The sequence below is a fragment of the Protopterus annectens genome, chromosome 5.part0 (assembly GCF_019279795.1).
Source record: "Protopterus annectens isolate FY-2018-M chromosome 5.part0, PAN1.0, whole genome shotgun sequence".
In the NCBI taxonomy this organism is placed as follows: domain Eukaryota; kingdom Metazoa; phylum Chordata; order Ceratodontiformes; family Protopteridae; genus Protopterus; species Protopterus annectens.
In genome coordinates this window covers 21610444-21629279 of record NC_056735.1, presented here as the reverse complement: position 1 = coordinate 21629279, position 18836 = coordinate 21610444, and the positions used below count along the sequence as shown (strand labels likewise).

The window sequence follows — 18836 nt, the reverse complement described above, 5'->3', positions numbered from 1 at the left end:
CTGTGGACGAGGGTAAGCAGGTCCACACAGCCTATCTGGACCTCGCCAAGGCCTTTGACACCATCCCCCACTCTGGAATTATAGATAAACTTACTAAGCTGGGCATAAATCCCTACGTCACTCGATGGGTTGCTAACTGGCTTACTGACAGAACCCAGACTGTAAAAGTAGCCGACTCCAAATCCAGATCCGGACAGGTGACAAGTGGACTACCTCAGGGTTCAATCCTGGGACCGCTCTTGTTTGACATCTATTTCTCTGAAGTACAGGCCAGCACTAAGGGACTCTGGCTAACAAAGTTTGCAGATGACTGCAAACTGGGAGCCATTATTGAATCCCCAAATTATGTGGATATTCTACAAAAGGGCCTTACAGAAACAGATGCTTGGTGCCAGAGCCATGGGCTCAAGCTTAATGCCAAGAAATGTATATCCATGGGACCAGATGACATCCCAGGCTGTGTACTACATGAACTACAAAATGAACTGGCACCTCACCTAAGTGTCATGTTTAATCATAGCCTCACCTCAGGCTTCATGCCCAATGAGTGGCGCACAGCTACAGTTATCCCACTCCCTTTGGGAAAAGCTATGTACCCATGAATTACCACATAGGTGGCAGTACACTAAACACCAAAAGTGTGATGAGAGACATAGGTACACAGGTGGACAGTGGTCTCAGCTTTGATAACCACCTCTCCACAACAGTCAGGAAATCCTTCTATGGGGCACACCTCGTCACTAGGGGCTTTTCATCCAGAAAAAAGGAGGTCATTGTCCCACTGTACTCATCCCTCATTAGACCCATTATAGAGTACAATGCCCCATTTGGTATGTATCTCACAAGACATCTGCAACAGCTGGAAAGGCCACAGAAATACCTCACTAAAAGAATCACAGGCCTAAAGCAATACCCTATGCTGACCATCTAAAAAAACTCCAGCTATACTTTGTGGCATACCATCTACTCAGAGGTGATCTCTGCTTAAGATAGAAGGCCATGTCAAACCCTGAGCTGTTGGACATGCTCCACTTAAAGAAATCCCAATCCCTCAGAGCCACATGCTGCAGGGATCTAAACCTTGTCATCACAATGAACAAAACATGCTGGAGGGATAGGTTCCTGACCCAGAGACTCAACTCTGGAATAGACTGCCCATTCATGTCAAGCAGAGCTCCTCCTTGGTCCTCTTCAAAAGGAAGCTTGACGATCGGATGGGAGATAGGAAATTCACCCCGGGGATCACATCAGTCACCCTGCTAGACAGGGGTCCAAGGAAGTAAATACTGTGGGAAGAAATATCCAGGGAATTGTTATGGCTAGGCTGATAGCCTAGTACCAACCTATGAACCTGCTTCCTAACAATATACCAATTATATACTGGAGTTAATGCAAGTTTATAGCCATCTAGAAAAAAAATTTAGTCATGACAAATAGAACAAAAAGGTCATAAAAAGAAGTCATATGGAACAAAAGAACATCTATTATTAAACGAAGGAATAACAAAGAGCTGTGAAAAGGAGAAGAAGCTAAGAATGGCATTGATAGATTACTGCAGTGACTATGAGACAGTGGCAAACCTACTTTGTAGCTGGGCCATGACAAAGGGCAAATTATTATTTAAGGGATAAAAAAAAAATCTAAGGAGGATATTCCAGGGTGACTGTTTGTATCCACTGCTGTTTTGTGTTGCTCTTAACCCATTGATCTGCTTACTTATAGATTATAGATTAGGCTATGATTAACGCTATATTTTCAGAAATCAACCTTGTTTAAAGATATCGCATCTACTTTATTGGATGATTTAAAATTGCATATTTAATCAGATAAAGATGTGAAAGTACAACTACAAATGGTTAGAACTTTCTCAGATGATAGAATAATGTGCAACATTAACATTTATAACAGGAACGCTGCAGCGCCGAGAAATATCAGCTTTATCAGGACTTTGATATAAAGGAACTTGAACAAGAGGAAATGTAGAAATATGTGAGAATACATTAAGGATCAGCAACAAAACATGAGCAAATGAGACCAAAGCTTAGTAAGGGATAATTCAGAAGACTAAAGCTAACACAGAAAAATGCCATTACATGTAGTAATAACATCCATGCTATAAATCAATTTGATCTTCCTGTTCTAACTTACAGCTTCGGTATAACTGACTGGCTCCAAACAGCATTGAATCAGGTGGGAAAAAAAAACAAGAAAAATGTTTCATGTTTATCAAATGATAAATGAAAACTAGTGCATTCCAAGAGTATATATGCCTCAGTATGAAGAAGGTATAGGTTCATAACTTCACAGGTATATACTAGGCTAGCGATCACTGGAGCCTTTCTAAGCCTAGCTGTGCAACCCAAATTTGTAACATGAGTTATTATGCTTTAGAGGTTATTTAAAATAGTGCATGTTAGTTGGATCATGATTTAATGGCTGCATCTGCCCATCAGAGACATAGGTGTCAGACAAGGGTTGAATTTCCAGTTTCCCATCCACTGGTCCAGCTCTGCTTCACATGGATAGGAGCTGATTCCAAAGAATTCTGATTCTGTGAGATACACACCTGCCTTTCCAATGTCTCCTATTTAAGTCGTAAGGAACGTTTAAATCCTTAGATCTAGTAGTTCTTGTGCTGTTTATTTTGTGGATATGCAAATGATCCATCAGAGCGGGATCCAAGAATGCCTTGAATGCCACTCATAAATCATCTGTCAGCAGTCTTTAGGAAACAGAGTATAGAAATAGCTCTTTGAGGTGATCTGCATAGGTGTTTAATCACCTGTCAGCAGTCTTCAAGAAACAGAGTATAGAAATATCTCTTTGAGGTGATCAGCATAGGTTATCATGTTTACACCCTGTATTCCTTTTGTGAGGAACCTCTGTGGACATTCCAGTTGTTGTATGTACCTGGTCAGGTACATACAGAATGGGGCGTTACACTCAATGATGGCTCTGTTGAAAGCTGAGTATGGTGGTATAATAACTTCCCTAGAACTAGATGACAGATTCTTACTTATAAGTTGAGTGACATAGAATGAATTTCTTACTGCCTTAAACACGTTTGTTGAAACCCAGTTTACTGTTTTCATGAGTCCCCAAATCCCTGACTGCTATGTCTACTTTTAGGAGTGTTTTATCAATGAGGCAGTTTCCTTGGGTGGCCAGCTTCCCAAAAGGTGCTATTATGCATTTCTTGGCAATAGTCATTTGCCTGTGTTAGACCTTCTTGTAACTTGTTAGTATCCTGGTGGATTCTATGACTGCTCCTAGCTTGCAATCATCTGTTAATTGGTAAGCCAGAGACCCTTGACATTGGTCTTGACTTCCAAAAAATAGATGACAAAGAGGAAAGGACTAGGCACAGAGCCCTGGGGAACTCCAGAGGTAACCAGCCTCTTTAAGTAGGTGGTCTCTCTAACCGTAACTTTCTGGGTTCTGTCTGTGAGCCAGCTGGCTCTCCAGCACTTTACATAAGGGTTTATGTCTAATACTGTGAGTTTGTTTACAATGCCTGGGTGGAGTTTTTTATCAAATGTCTCAGCTAGATAAAGGTAGGCAGCATTCACCATTTTGCATTTATCCATTGCCTTGGTGATATTCTCAAAGTAGTCTGCCAGGTTCAGTACGCATGATCTGCCTTTGGCAAAACCAACCTGGGTTGGGTCCGGTGTCTGAAGGTTTTCTATGTCATTGTTAATATGATAATTCTTTTCATGGCTTTGCATATGAGACTAGTCAGACTAATGTCATTGTAGTTCCTGAAATCTGTGGATGGTCCTCCCTTTTGCAGAGTGATGACAGTTGTCTACAATTTACATGGCACAAAGCCCGTGCAGAGGCTACGGTTGAACAGTAATTCAAGCGTCACTGATAGGCCATATTTCAGGCTATTTAGAAGACATCCTGGGATATTGCCATGGCCCAATGAAGCTGTATTATTGGCCTTAGAGACAGCACCAAAGTCCTGCTCCCTACTGATGTTACCTGGTATTTCCTGGGGCAGCTGGGGGTGAGACGGAGGTAAAGGTGGAGATGAATTTGTCAGCCAGAAGATTTGCTATATCTCCTGGTTCTGTGAACATGGCTCCATTTACTATCAGTTCTTCACACTGTTGCATGCTGCCTATGAGGTTTTAGACACAGCTAAAGAAGAAGATCTTATGATTGTTCTTGGCCTGGGATGCTATTTTTACCTCACCATTTGCTTTGTTGTACTTAATTAGTTCTCTTAGTTGTCTATTCCATTTGATGAGAGTTTTTATCATTTTTGATGTTAGTCTTCCAAATGTTAGCTATGACTTTTTGTTGTTTTTGTTGCTGTTTAGTACGACCTACTTAATTTTGAATTCCACTAGTGTGATTTGTTTTTTGAGTTAGTTTTGGGCTTACTTCTGGTAGGCACAACAGTCTGTAGGCAATCATTGACATGGTTGTACAGAGATCCTGTGAATAATTTCGCATAGATTGCTGTGTTATCTGAGTTTGGAGGAGCTTAAATTTGCCTTGGAGTAGTTTCTGCCTGTTGCAGGGTTTGCTGGAGTTACTGAATTGATTCTTGCTTTGAAGGAGGCTGCTTTGTGATCTGACCTTACCAGAGGTGACACGACATGGGGGGAGAGGCCTTCTATATATGTGAATACCAGGTCCGACATATTTATATCTCTAGTAGGCATATGCACTAACTGCCCAGGGAGTTTGCATTCACAAAGTCTAGGAATCTCTATGCCTGTAAATTTGGGGTCATGAAGGATTCCAGTTTTATACAGGGATAATTAATGTCCCCCATGAGTATGGTATTTAGTTAAGTGGGGAGTTCCACAAATAGGTCAAAGTATAAGCTATGGGATTCATGGGACATATAGGGTGATATATAGCTTGCTATGATATGCTATGGGACTTTGTGGTAATCTCGATGTGGAGAAACTCCAGTGCATCATCCTGTTTAACCAGCCAAGAGGCGTGATTGTTAATGATGTAGACTGAAGCAACTCCACCTTTAGTTCCAGTCTGTGCAGTTGCCATTCTTAATGTGTGGAAGGCAGTGAAGCTTTGCACTGCTGGGGTACTCTGTGCAGCTTTAAACCATGTCTCAGTAATTGCACAGATGCCCACATTCTCCAAGGTGAGGAGAGTTTGGAGGGAGTGCAGTTTCTTGTTTAGACTCCTGGCATTGAGCAGGAACATCTTTAGATATCCTTGGATAGATTTTGCAATGTTAGAAGGTTTGTCAATATTGCATTGCCTGAAAAGGTTTTAGCCAACATTCAAATGCCTAGAAGGGACAGGTGCAAACCATCCTGGCAAAGCGACATAGTTTGATAACCATGTCCTCCCACAATGACAAATATTTGACCCCCCCCCCCAAGAATGACACCAAAAACTAAGTGAATTGTTAAAGTGAGTCATCTTTTGTTTGTATTGTGGCATCATCCTTGGTGAAGGTAGAATGCTGTTCAGTTCTAGGCACATACCAGCCTTTTTCTCATAGTCTGAGAGCTCCATAATATTTCTTGTCGTATAGTCGAGGGGAGGATATGTCTCAGGTCATTTACACCTACATGGATTATGATTGAATCATACCGGTACGTGTGGTGCAGTAACTTAAATCCATACATAACTTGGCTGGCCCTAATGAGCAAATGACCATTATTTTCTTCTTGTTCAGCCTGATGAGTGGGTTATCAACATGCTATGGGATTAGTAGTTGAGGCAACACTGGATGTGGCTGTATGTGGAGATTTAGGTGGTGTTTCTGTTGAGTGCTTTGGGATTTGCTGAGGTTAATTTTAGCAGGTGAAATGTCTGGGAGGTGTCATGTTCATTTTTGTGTCTCACCATAAGTAGGTCTATGCGTGGGGTGAGTATTATATGTGGTGGTTGTATTGTGTGTGTTTCTGAAACCAGATTGCTATTATGACTGTTTGTACACTAGAGTTTTGCCTCCAGAGACATTGTGTAGATACATCTCTCACAGACTGTATTTGTTTTTTTTTTTTAGGATTAAATGTTTGTCAGTGAACATTATATAATTGTTACATTTTCTGAATATACCGATATCCACCAAGTAGTTGCAGAGAAATTGGGAAAGTACATATCCATGATGTCAGGTCCTTTATTGGGTGAACTACAGGGTGTGGTGCATGAGGGGTTAATAGGGGGCTGACTAAGGGTACTTTGGGGGCTAAAGACTAGGCTATATAATACTAAATTTAAGGGGCAGTGCTCCTGAATTCATAGGCAAGCTGCTTTGTGCTGCACAACATGCAAAACAATTCCTCTATACTCACAATTCCTGGTACAGTCTCAGAGGTAGTTTTATATTAAAAAAATTGGTTTCTAGGTGTCTGTGCCAATACAGGGCACTGCTAACCACCATGGAACAATGACCAGTGGTGTGCAAACAAGCTAAATTTATACAGGCACTTAAAACACAGGAAACTGGCTTCTAAGTCCTTTGGCCAATACAATGACTGTACTTAGAGCTTTGTTGCATTTCCCAACGCATGTAGTCCAGATCACTGCCTACTGCCACTAGATGGAATAACCCAATCCTCTTAATGTGAAAACACAAAAAAGATTGAGAGTATAACGCCACCAGAAAACAACTTAAACAAACTACCTGGACAAGGCAATTTCAAGTATTAACGATCGCTAAAATGATTTAAAGTACAAAATCAACAATAAAGCAAAAATAAAGCAGTACTACTCTAAAACAGTTAACTGGAGGGCGAAACAATGGAATAAATCACTTATCTGCAAGGATGGAGCAGGATTAATTCAGGACCCTCTCTAATTGTAGTGAGGGTGGCGTGCTGATGGGAACTCTGGGAAAATGAGCCTCTCATCTTCAAGGCAGATATCTTTCACCTGTCTCTCGTAATATGTACACTTCATTTACAGGCTTTTAATTCAGTTTTGGTGTAATTGTATAATAACATACTGAGTTTCAGCCAAAACCTAAAGGTTATTAATTTAATACCATGTCTTAAATTTAGTTTAGTAAATTCTTTTGTATAAGTATGTACTGTTAACCATTCATCCATTCTGGAGAGATTTATTGATTTCAGTTGTCTGGTAATACTCATAGCCTAGTAATGTCCATGAAAAAGAAAGCTGCTTTGTGGTATAGAGAGGGAATGGACCTTTGAAAAAACAAATTGCTTACTCAGGAATAAATTACTCATTCAGGGCATTTATATAAGGTGGTGGATTTGTAAGCAGCAAATGAAGGGAGGCAGGCATTCAGAACAAATGTGAGCTTGGGTGCCTTTTGATTGAGAAAAACACATACATGGTCATTCCTTAGAGATGGGAAGATGAAAATATCTATATAAAAATTACCATGAGAACATCCTCCAATAACTGAGGATAGTTTATGGTTGTGTATGCGCGAGCATGTGCGCATGTGTGTGTGTGTGTGTGTGTGTGTGTGAGTGTGTGTGTTGGAAATGGGTCTAGATTGTTTTTAATTGTGCAGTTAATTACATATCTCAGATGATTTGTATTTAATGCATTTCTAAATTACATATCTCAGATGATTTGTCTTTAATGCATTTCTAAATTACATATCTCAGATGATTTGTCTTTAATGCATTTCTAAATTACATGTCTCAGATGATTTGTCTTTAATGCATTTCTAAATTACATATCTCAGATGATTTGTCTTTAATGCATTTCTAAATTACATATCTCAGATGATTTGTCTTTAATGCATTTCTAAATTACATATCTCAGATGATTTGTCTTTAATGCATTTCTAAATTACATATCTCAGATGATTTGTCTTTAATGCATTTCTAAATTACATATCTCAGATGATTTGTCTTTAATGCATTTCTAAATTACATATCTCAGATGATTTGTCTTTAATGCATTTCTAAATTACATATCTCAGATGATTTGTCTTTAATGCATTTCTAAATTACATATCTCAGATGATTTGTCTTTAATGCATTTCTAAATTACATATCTCAGATGATTTGTCTTTAATGCATTTCTAAATTACATATCTCAGATGATTTGTCTTTAATGCATTTCTAAATTACATATCTCAGATGATTTGTCTTTAATGCATTTCTAAATTACATATCTCAGATGATTTGTCTTTAATGCATTTCTAAATTACATATCTCAGATGATTTGTCTTTAATGCATTTCTAAATTACATATCTCAGATGATTTGTCTTTAATGCATTTCTAAATTACATATCTCAGATGATTTGTCTTTAATGCATTTCTAAATTACATATCTCAGATGATTTGTCTTTAATGCATTTCTAAATTACATATCTCAGATGATTTGTCTTTAATGCATTTCTAAATTACATATCTCAGATGATTTGTCTTTAATGCATTTCTAAATTACATATCTCATATGATTTGTCTTTAATGCATTTCTAAATTACATATCTCAGATGATTTGTCTTTAATGCATTTCTAAATTGCATATCTCAGATGATTTGTCTTTAATGCATTTCTAAATTACATATCTCAGATGATTTGTCTTTAATGCATTTCTAAATTACATATCTCAGATGATTTGTCTTTAATGCATTTCTAAATTACATATCTCAGATGATTTGTCTTTAATGCATTTCTAAATTACATATCTCAGATGATTTGTCTTTAATGCATTTCTAAATTACATATCTCAGATGATTTGTCTTTAATGCATTTCTAAATTACATATCTCAGATGATTTGTCTTTAATGCATTTCTAAATTACATATCTCAGATGATTTGTCTTTAATGCATTTCTAAATTACATATCTCAGATGATTTGTCTTTAATGCATTTCTAAATTACATATCTCAGATGATTTGTCTTTAATGCATTTCTAAATTACATATCTCAGATGATTTGTCTTTAATGCATTTCTAAATTACATATCTCAGATGATTTGTCTTTAATGCATTTCTAAATTACATATCTCAGATGATTTGTCTTTAATGCATTTCTAAATTACATATCTCAGATGATTTGTCTTTAATGCATTTCTAAATTACATATCTCAGATGATTTGTCTTTAATGCATTTCTAAATTACATATCTCAGATGATTTGTCTTTAATGCATTTCTAAATTACATATCTCAGATGATTTGTCTTTAATGCATTTCTAAATTACATATCTCAGATGATTTGTCTTTAATGCATTTCTAAATTACATATCTCAGATGATTTGTCTTTAATGCATTTCTAAATTACATATCTCAGATGATTTGTCTTTAATGCATTTCTAAATTACATATCTCAGATGATTTGTCTTTAATGCATTTCTAAATTACATATCTCAGATGATTTGTCTTTAATGCATTTCTAAATTACATATCTCAGATGATTTGTCTTTAATGCATTTCTAAATTACATATCTCAGATGATTTGTCTTTAATGCATTTCTAAATTACATATCTCAGATGATTTGTCTTTAATGCATTTCTAAATTACATATCTCAGATGATTTGTCTTTAATGCATTTCTAAATTACATATCTCAGATGATTTGTCTTTAATACATTTCTAAATTACATATCTCAGATGATTTGTCTTTAATGCATTTCTAAATTACATATCTCAGATGATTTGTCTTTAATGCATTTCTAAATTACATATCTCAGATGATTTGTCTTTAATGCATTTCTAAATTACATATCTCAGATGATTTGTCTTTAATGCATTTCTAAATTACATATCTCAGATGATTTGTCTTTAATGCATTTCTAAATTACATATCTCAGATGATTTGTCTTTAATGCATTTCTAAATTACATATCTCAGATGATTTGTCTTTAATGCATTTCTAAATTACATATCTCAGATGATTTGTCTTTAATGCATTTCTAAATTACATATCTCAGATGATTTGTCTTTAATGCATTTCTAAATTACATATCTCAGATGATTTGTCTTTAATACATTTCTAAATTACATATCTCAGATGATTTGTCTTTAATGCATTTCTAAATTACATATCTCAGATGATTTGTCTTTAATGCATTTCTAAATTACATATCTCAGATGATTTGTCTTTAATGCATTTCTAAATTACATATCTCAGATGATTTGTCTTTAATGCATTTCTAAATTACATATCTCAGATGATTTGTCTTTAATGCATTTCTAAATTACATATCTCAGATGATTTGTCTTTAATGCATTTCTAAATTACATATCTCAGATGATTTGTCTTTAATGCATTTCTAAATTACATATCTCAGATGATTTGTCTTTAATGCATTTCTAAATTACATATCTCAGATGATTTGTCTTTAATGCATTTCTAAATTACATATCTCAGATGATTTGTCTTTAATGCATTTCTAAATTACATATCTCAGATGATTTGTCTTTAATGCATTTCTAAATTACATATCTCAGATGATTTGTCTTTAATGCATTTCTACTGCTGGGGTATTCTCTGCAGCTTTAAACCATGTCTCAGTAATTGCACAGATGCCCACATTCTCCAAGGTGAGGAGAGTTTGGAGGGAGTGCAGTTTCTTGTTTCGACTCCTGGCATTGAGCAGGAACATCTTTAGATATCCTTGGATAGATTTTGCAATGTTAGAAGCTTTGTCAATATTGCATTGCCTGAAAAGGTTTTAGCCAACATTCAAATGCCTAGAAGGGACAGGTGCAAACCATCCTGGCAAAGCAACATAGTTTGATAATCATGTCCTCCCACAATGACAAATATTTGACCCCCCCCCCCAAGAATGACACCAAAAACTAAGTGAATTGTTAAAGTCAGTCATCTGTTGTTTGTATTGTGGCATCATCCTTGGTGAAGGTAGAATGCTGTTCAGTTCTAGGCACATACCAGCCTTTGATTCATAGTCTGAGAGCTCCATAATATTTCTTGTCATATAGTCGAGGGGAGGATATGTCTCAGGTCATATACACCTACATGGATTATGATTGAATCATACCGGTATGTGTGGTGCAATAACTTAAATCCATACATAACTTGCTGACCCTAATGAGCAAATGACCATTATTTTCTCCTTGTTCAGCCTGATGAGTGGGTTATCAACATGCTATGGGATTAGTAGTTGAGGCAACACTGGATGTGGCTGGATGTGGAGATTTAGGTGGTGTTTCTGTTGAGTGCTTTGGGATTTGCTGAGGTTAATTTTAGCAGGTGAAATGTCTGGGAGGTGTCATGTTCATTTTTGTGTCTCACCATAAGTAGGTCTATGCGTGGGGTGAGTACTATATGTGGTGGTTGTACTGTGTGTGTTTCTGAAACCAGATTGCTATTATGACTGTTTGTACACCAGAGTTTTGCCTCCAGAGACATTGTGTAGATACATCTCTCACACACTGTATTTATTTTTTTTTTAGGATTAAATGTTTGTCAGTGAACATTATACAATTGTTACATTTTCTGAATATACCGATATCCACCAAGTAGCTGCAGAGAAATTGGGAAAGTACATATCCATGATGTCAGGTCCTTTATTGGGTGAGCTACAGGGTGTGGTGCATGAGGGGTTAATAGGGGGCTGACTAAGGGTACTTTGGGGGCTAAAGACTAGGCTATATAATACTAAATTTAAGGGGCAGTGCTCCTGAATTCATAGACAAGCTGCTTTGTGCTGCACAACATGCAAAACAATTCCTCTATACTCACAGAGTTCCTGGTACAGTCTCAGAGGTAGTTTTATAGGGAAAATTTGGTTTCTAGGTGTTTGTGCCAATACAGGGCACTGCTAACCACCATGGAACAATGACCAGTGGTGTGCAAACAAACTAAATTTATACAGGCACTTAAAACACAGGAAACTGGCTTCTAAGTCCTTTGGCCAATAAAATGACTGTACTTAGAGCTTTGTTGCGTTTCCCAACTCAGGTAGTCCAGATCACTGCCTACTGCCACTAGATGGAATAACCCAATCCTCTTAATGTGAAAACACAAAAAAGATTGAGAGTATAATGCCACCAGAAAACAACTTAAACAAACTACCTGGACAAGGCAATTTCAAGTATTAGCGATCGCTAAAATGATTTAAAGTACAAAATCAACAATAAAGCAAAAATAAAGCAGTACTACTCTAAAACAGTTAACTGGAGGGCGAAACAATGGAATAAATCACTTATCTGCAAGGATGGAGCAGGATTAATTCAGGACCCTCTCTAATTGTAGCGAGGGTGTCGTGCTGATGGGAACTCTGGGAAAATGAGCCTCTCATCTTCAAGGCAGATATCTTTCACCTGTCTCTCGTAATATGTACACTTCATTTACAGGCTTTTAATTCAGTTTTGGTGTAATTGTATAATAACATACTGAGTTTCAGCCAAAAGCTAAAGTTTATTAATTTAATACCATGTCTTAAATTTAGTTTAGTAAATTCTTTTGTATAAATGTTATGTACTGTTAACCATTCATCCATTCTGGAGACATTTATTGATTTCAGTTGTCTGGTAATACTCATAGCCTAGTAATGTCCATGAAAAAGAAAGCTGCTTTGTGGTATAGAGAGGGAATGGACCTTTGAAAAAACAAATTGCTTACTTAGGAATAAATTACTCATTCAGGGCATTTATATAAGGTGGTGGATTTGTAAGCAGCAAATGAAGGGAGGCAGGCATTCAGAACAAATGTGAGCCTGGGTGCCTTTTGATTGAGAAAAACACATACATGGTCATTCCTTAGAGACGGGAAGATGAAAATATCTATATAAAAATTACCATGAGATCATCCTCCAATAACTGAGGATAGTTTATGCTTGTGTATGCGCGAGCACGTGCGCATGTGTGTGTGTGTGTGTGTGTGTGTGTGTGTGTGTGTGTGTGTGTGTGTGTGTGTGTGTGTGAGTGTGTGTGTGTTGGAAATGGGTCTAGATTGTTTTTAATTGTGCAGTTAATTACATATCTCAGATGATTTGTCTTTAATGCATTTCTAAATTACATATCTCAGATGATTTGTCTTTAATGCATTTCTAAATTACATATCTCAGATGATTTCTCTTTAATGCATTTCTAAATTACATATCTCAGATGATTTGTCTTTAATACATTTCTAAAACTTGTTTCCAGGACTTGTTTAATGTCCCTCGGGAGATTATATGACTGAATTGCAGTTGCTTGAATGGTATTTGCTCGCTAGGGGTCCTTGTTATTATTATCAACATTTCCAAGACTGTACATCTGGGTTATTCTTGAATGCTTTGAATAACAGACAAAATGTATTACCTTAACTGCTGAACACAGCGACAGTCTTAAGGTTGGAGCTTGTTTTCCTGATAGGTTTACTTTGAGGTGAATGGTATGTTATTTAGTCATTTTGACATCATTGTGAGAAGATGTAATTCTTAGGGGAAAATAAGACATATTGGAAATAGTAATAAAAATCCAGTAACACAATGACAGAGTATAGAACATAAGCTTCTTAAAATGATTTATTACTGACTTTTGTTATAGGATACTGCATTGTGAATAACAGGGCTAATATAAAGAGTACAGTGGCATTGTGAATTTCTGCTTGGTTTGCTTAATTTAATGTTGGATAATCTTTTATTTGATGGCAATGCATATCTTCTCAAGATTATTCATAAATCTACATTTAATATTGCATGAAAGGTTAAATTTTGACTTAATTTCCACAAGACTTGAGGGTAGTGAGCCAAATGAGGTGGTTTATAACATGAAACTTATTTTAGGTTAAGATTGTCATTTTAATTATGCATTATCTTTGATCAAGTATTATATGCAGCAGTGGCAATGCTAAACTTAATTGTATATATGGATAATAGTAGCTTAACAAATTAATTGTACCACACTACCTACATATTTTACTTGTCTACATACCCAAATATATTACTGTGTGTCAGTCAAAATCTTGCATTCAGATGAGCTGAAGGTGCTCCACAACATGTCAGTATCTGTGAAGAAATACAAAGTAAACCAGTAAAGATGACACTTTTCTGTGTAATAAGGCAAAGCTAACATGTCATCTACAAATGAAGAAAATGTTAACCGTTGATGACTTTAATTGGAAAATCCTAGAATTTATGTATTATCTTTCATGGCCTGGACAAATGGTTCAGTCACTAGACTAAGTAAGAAGAGATATCTGGTATCCTTGTTCAGGTCCTCTGTGTATTGGAACTGCACTGATAAACATGGGCCAGTTGGACTGAGAAAGAATCGGTACACATTCTTTGAAAAAGATTAACAAAGTTAACCCTTAAATCCATTTTTCTAGTAAAAGGTTTAGCAATAAACATTTCAGTAAATCATAAGCTTTGCCTCTGTCTATACCAATTGCAATTTTAGCCTGTTTAGATTTACATATCTATATTCTGATATTAAATCCCTTTTGTTGCTGTCTTGAGCACAGATCTTTCTAATTATAATTGGTTTCCTTGAACTGTACTAAACATACCTCCCAATTGTTCAACTTTTAATAGAATGTCCAGATTACTGCCTCATATTATTGGTCTATCCCTCATAACATTTTTGATTTTCTGCCAAATTCAGACATCATAGTCTTCAGAAAATGAAAGCTAATAACAGCAACTTTTATTCTAACAATTTTCTATGTTTTGTAAAAGTAATATTTAAAATTTGACCCTATTTTGGGGCCTTTGTCCCTCCATTATTTGTGATATTGTCCAGATTTCATATGCTAAGAGGATGTCCACCTCAATGCAAACTGCCATTCCTGTGTTATCTGTTATGGCATTCTTAATTTGTTTGAGATATATTGTTACTGGGGTGCTGTCCATACAGTTAATTCCTCCATCACCTTCTCTCTACTACATGCCCATTCCCCATCACCCTAGGATAGCTCCTTGGGACTTTCTACTGCCACCATGATTTTAGGCAATAGTTCCTCTCAGTCACACAGTGAGATATTGTATATGAACTAGTCAGCAAACAGAAATGCTGCTACACTGACTGTGCATCTTTGGCAGTTGGAATTCAGCATCTCACGGGATGTCAGAAGTGTCATTTTGCTAGATGCCCTTCTAACAAGAAGCTCTTAACTAAAACAAGGTGATTCAAATCTGAGATCATACTCCCATTAAATACTGTATGCTTGAAGAGTTTCCCAAAAAAAAGAATATGACCAGCTGAGGACATGAAGCTGTACTTCTCCAGGACAGCTCGCCATCTGGATACATAGATTGCTTTGGTACTAGGCTAATTGCCCTTGCGGGCCATTTTAAGCCTATCCAATTACCCCATGTGAGAATCAAACCCCATACCTTGTGTCTGCAAGGCAGACACCTTAACCATTCTGCCATCCCCCCCACTTCCAAAGTACAGATTTCTTGCATTGGCCAGGAATCGAACTCGGGTCAACTGCTTGGAAGGCAGCTATGCTCACCACTATACCACCAATGCTACAAAGCCCAGCCCAGCAGTCCCATTCTCAGGCAAGAATGTCCATCTTAAAAATGTAAGTCTATATCTATGTAGCTTGGGCAAAAAATAGACCAACAATAAGCTAAGTTTAACTTTGAAAATTCAGATGTTATAACTATTTTGGAGACTGCTCAAGTGCAATCTTTTTGTCCCAGTCTATTATAAGAAACCATGTATACTTTTTATGGTGATCATCCTGGTGAAAAATGTGGAGGTTGCACACTAAGATTGTGGCTTCCAAAATCTTAAAGGATGAATTTAGCCCAGATAGCTGTTAGTGCAATTCTTGCACTGGAATTGTACCACGCTATTTTATGTATACCCCTCCTCTTCAACACTCCTCAGTGAGCTTTCTAACACTACGTTGTCTCGATAGCCCACAACCCCTACATCCTTTTGTGATTACCTTAGTTTAGCTGGAATAGTGAAAGTGAATCATAACTAGCTCGTAGTATTAGCATGTGTGAGTTTTTCCATCTAATCTCATTTTTTGTAGTGTGCCTATTCTGCACAACACTGTTAGATGACGTTATCACCACTTTGAGTTGAAAATGCCATCATGCCTTTATACTCCCAAATGTGCCAAGTGAACATTTACTTCATTCTGGTCATTTAAAAGACAAGTCAGAGGCTGTCTTTTTTCTGTGTGCTTTCCCCTGTACTTCTAAACTATCAGCCCCCTTTTTTCCACTGTATAATGACTAATCATTACGCCCCACATCACCCTGTATGAGAATCCCCATACATCAGTGAAGATTTCCTTTCTGTGCTTACACAGGTAGGCAACTAGTGCTGGGGTGATAGGTGCAATAAAAATAAAGTGTAAAGCAGGATTGTGGTTTGATACGTAGCAAATAACTGCAGTAGGGCTGTTTGTATTCATTGCGTGCGTGTGCTAATGTCACTGGAGTGAACTGTAAAAATGAAATTAATAAAGAATGCAAAAGTAATTGCTTGATAAATGTATTCCACAACCCACCATATGGTTCAGGGCTGTCTTTAGGCTACTTTTAGTCAAATAATGCTCTCTATTCCCCAGTTCCAGGAAAAAATGTATATGGGTAAGGTAGCCCACATTCTGGGCAGATATCATGTGTATAATTCATAGATTCTAAGGAGCAATAACAACAAAGTGTAAAGCAGGATTGTAGTTTGATGAGTAATGTGTTCAAATAACTGCTGTAGGGCTGTATTCAATGCATGTGTATTCTAATGTCACTGCAATCAGTTGTTATATTAAGTGCACATGTCCCCTGCCACCACAGCGTTTGAGTGCTACTCCCATGCCTGCCAACTAATACATGCTGTCCTGTCTACTTAATGCACACAAACATACCTCTCAACTGTCATGATTTTTTGTAATGTAATGACAACTCCACAATCTGTCTGGTCCTTGAATGTCAGATAAATGATTACCTGGAATGCAATGTATTTGCAAACCCAGCCACTGTGGATACACAAGCCAGTGCATTTCTTTGTGCCGGTCCCAAGCCCGGATAAATGGGAAGGGTTGCATCAGGAAGGGCATCTGGTGTAAAATTTTGCCAAATCAGACATGCAGAAAACAGTACAGAAATTCATACTGGATCAGTCGGTGCCCGGGTTAACAACCAGTACTGGTGGCCAACAGGGTGCTGGCGGAAATTTGGCTACTGTTGGCCGAAGGAGGAGAAGAGGCAGAAGGCATGCCCAAAGGCAGGTAAAGGCTAGGACTGTGATAGTGAGGGTCGGAACTTTGAATGTTGGCAGTATGACTGGTATAGGGAGAGAGCTAGCTGATATGATGGACCAAAGGACGGTTGGTATATTGTGTGTGCAAGAGACCAGATGGAAGGGGAGCAAGGCTAGGTGTATCGGAGGCGGTTTTAAATTGTTTTATCATGGTGTGGATGGAAGGAGAAATGGTGTAGGCATTATCCTGAAGGAACAGTATGCTAAGAGTGTTTTGGAGGTGAAAAGAGTGTCGGATAGAGTGATGTTTATGAATTGATGGTGTAATGATGAATGTTGTTAGTGAATATGCTCCACAAGTTGGGTGTGCAATGGATGAGAAAGAAAAATTTTGGATTGAGTTGGATGAAGTGGTGATGACTGTACCCAAGGGTGAGAGAGTGGTGATTGGAGCAGATTTCAATGGGCATGTTGGTGAAGGGAACAGAGGGGATGAGGAAGTGATGGGTAGGTATGGTGTTAGGCAAAGGAATGCAGAAGGTCAGATGGTAGTGGATTTTGCAAAAAGGATGGACATGGCTGTGATGAATACGTATTTTAACAAGAGGGAGGAGCATAGGGTGACATACAAGAGTGGAGGAAGATGCACACAGGTGGATTATATCTTATGTAGAAGGACCAGTCTGAAGGAGACTGGAGACTGTAAAGTGGTGGCAGGGGAAAGTGTAGTTAGGCAGCATAGGATGGTGGTTTGTATAATGACATTGGTGATCAAGAAGAGGAGAATGAGTGTGAGGGCAGCACCAAGGATCAAATGGTGGAAATTGAAAAAAGTAATTGTGAGGTGGAGTTCAGGGAAGAGTTAAGACAGGCACTGGGTGGCAGTGAAGAGTTACCGAATAGCTGGGTAACTACAGCAGAGCTAGTAAGAGAGATGGCTAGAAAGGTGCTTGGTGTGACATCTGGAAAGAGTAAGGAAGACAAGGAGACCTGCTGGTGGAATGAAGACGTACAGGAGAGTATACAGAGAAAGAGGTTGGCGAATAAAAAGTGGGATTGCCAAAATGATGAAGAAAGTAGACAAGAGTATAAGGAGATGAGGTGCAAGGCAAAGAGTGAGGTGGCGAAGGCTAAGGATAAGGCATATGAAGAGTTGTATAAAAGGTTGGACACTAAGGAGGGAGAAAAGGGCCTGTACCGATTGGCTAGACAGAGGGACCGAGCTAGTAAGGATGTGCAGCACGTAAGGGTGATAAAGGATAATGAGGGAAACGAACTCACAAGCGAGGAGAATGTGTTGAGGAGATGGAAAGAGTACGTTGAGGGGTTGATGAATGAAGAGAATGAGAGGGAGAGAAGGTTGGATGATGTAGGGATAGCGAATCATGAAGTACAATGGATTAGCAAGGAGGAAGTAAGGATAGCTATGAAGAGGATGAAGAACGGAAAGGCTGTTGGTCCAGATGACATACCTGTGGAAGTATGGAGGTGTTTAGGTGAAATGGAAGTGGAGTTTTTAACTAGATTGTTTAATGAAATCTTGGAAAGTGAGAGGATGCCTGAGGAATGGAGAAAAAGTGATTTGGTATCGATTTTTAAGAATAAGGGTGATATGCAAAGCTGTAGTAACTACAGAGGGATTAAACTGATCAGTCACAGCATGAAGTTATGGGAAAGAGTAGTGGAAGCTAGGTTAAGAAGGGAGGTGATCAGTAGTGATCAGCAGTATGGTTTCATGCCAGGAAAGAGCACTACAGATGCGATGTTTGCTCTGAGAGTGTTGGTGGAGAAGT

General features: G+C 37.7%; 1 protein-coding gene and 1 non-coding gene across 2 annotated transcripts in view; one reads left to right on the top strand and one right to left on the bottom strand.

Moving 5' to 3' along the window:
• LOC122802006 overlaps positions 1-18836 on the top strand; it is a 216607-nt gene that overhangs the window by 99014 nt on the left and 98757 nt on the right. The gene's annotated exons all lie outside the window — the stretch shown is intronic.
• TRNAG-UCC lies at positions 15280-15351 on the bottom strand. The gene has a single exon. It is a non-coding gene; the product is annotated as a tRNA-Gly (tRNA).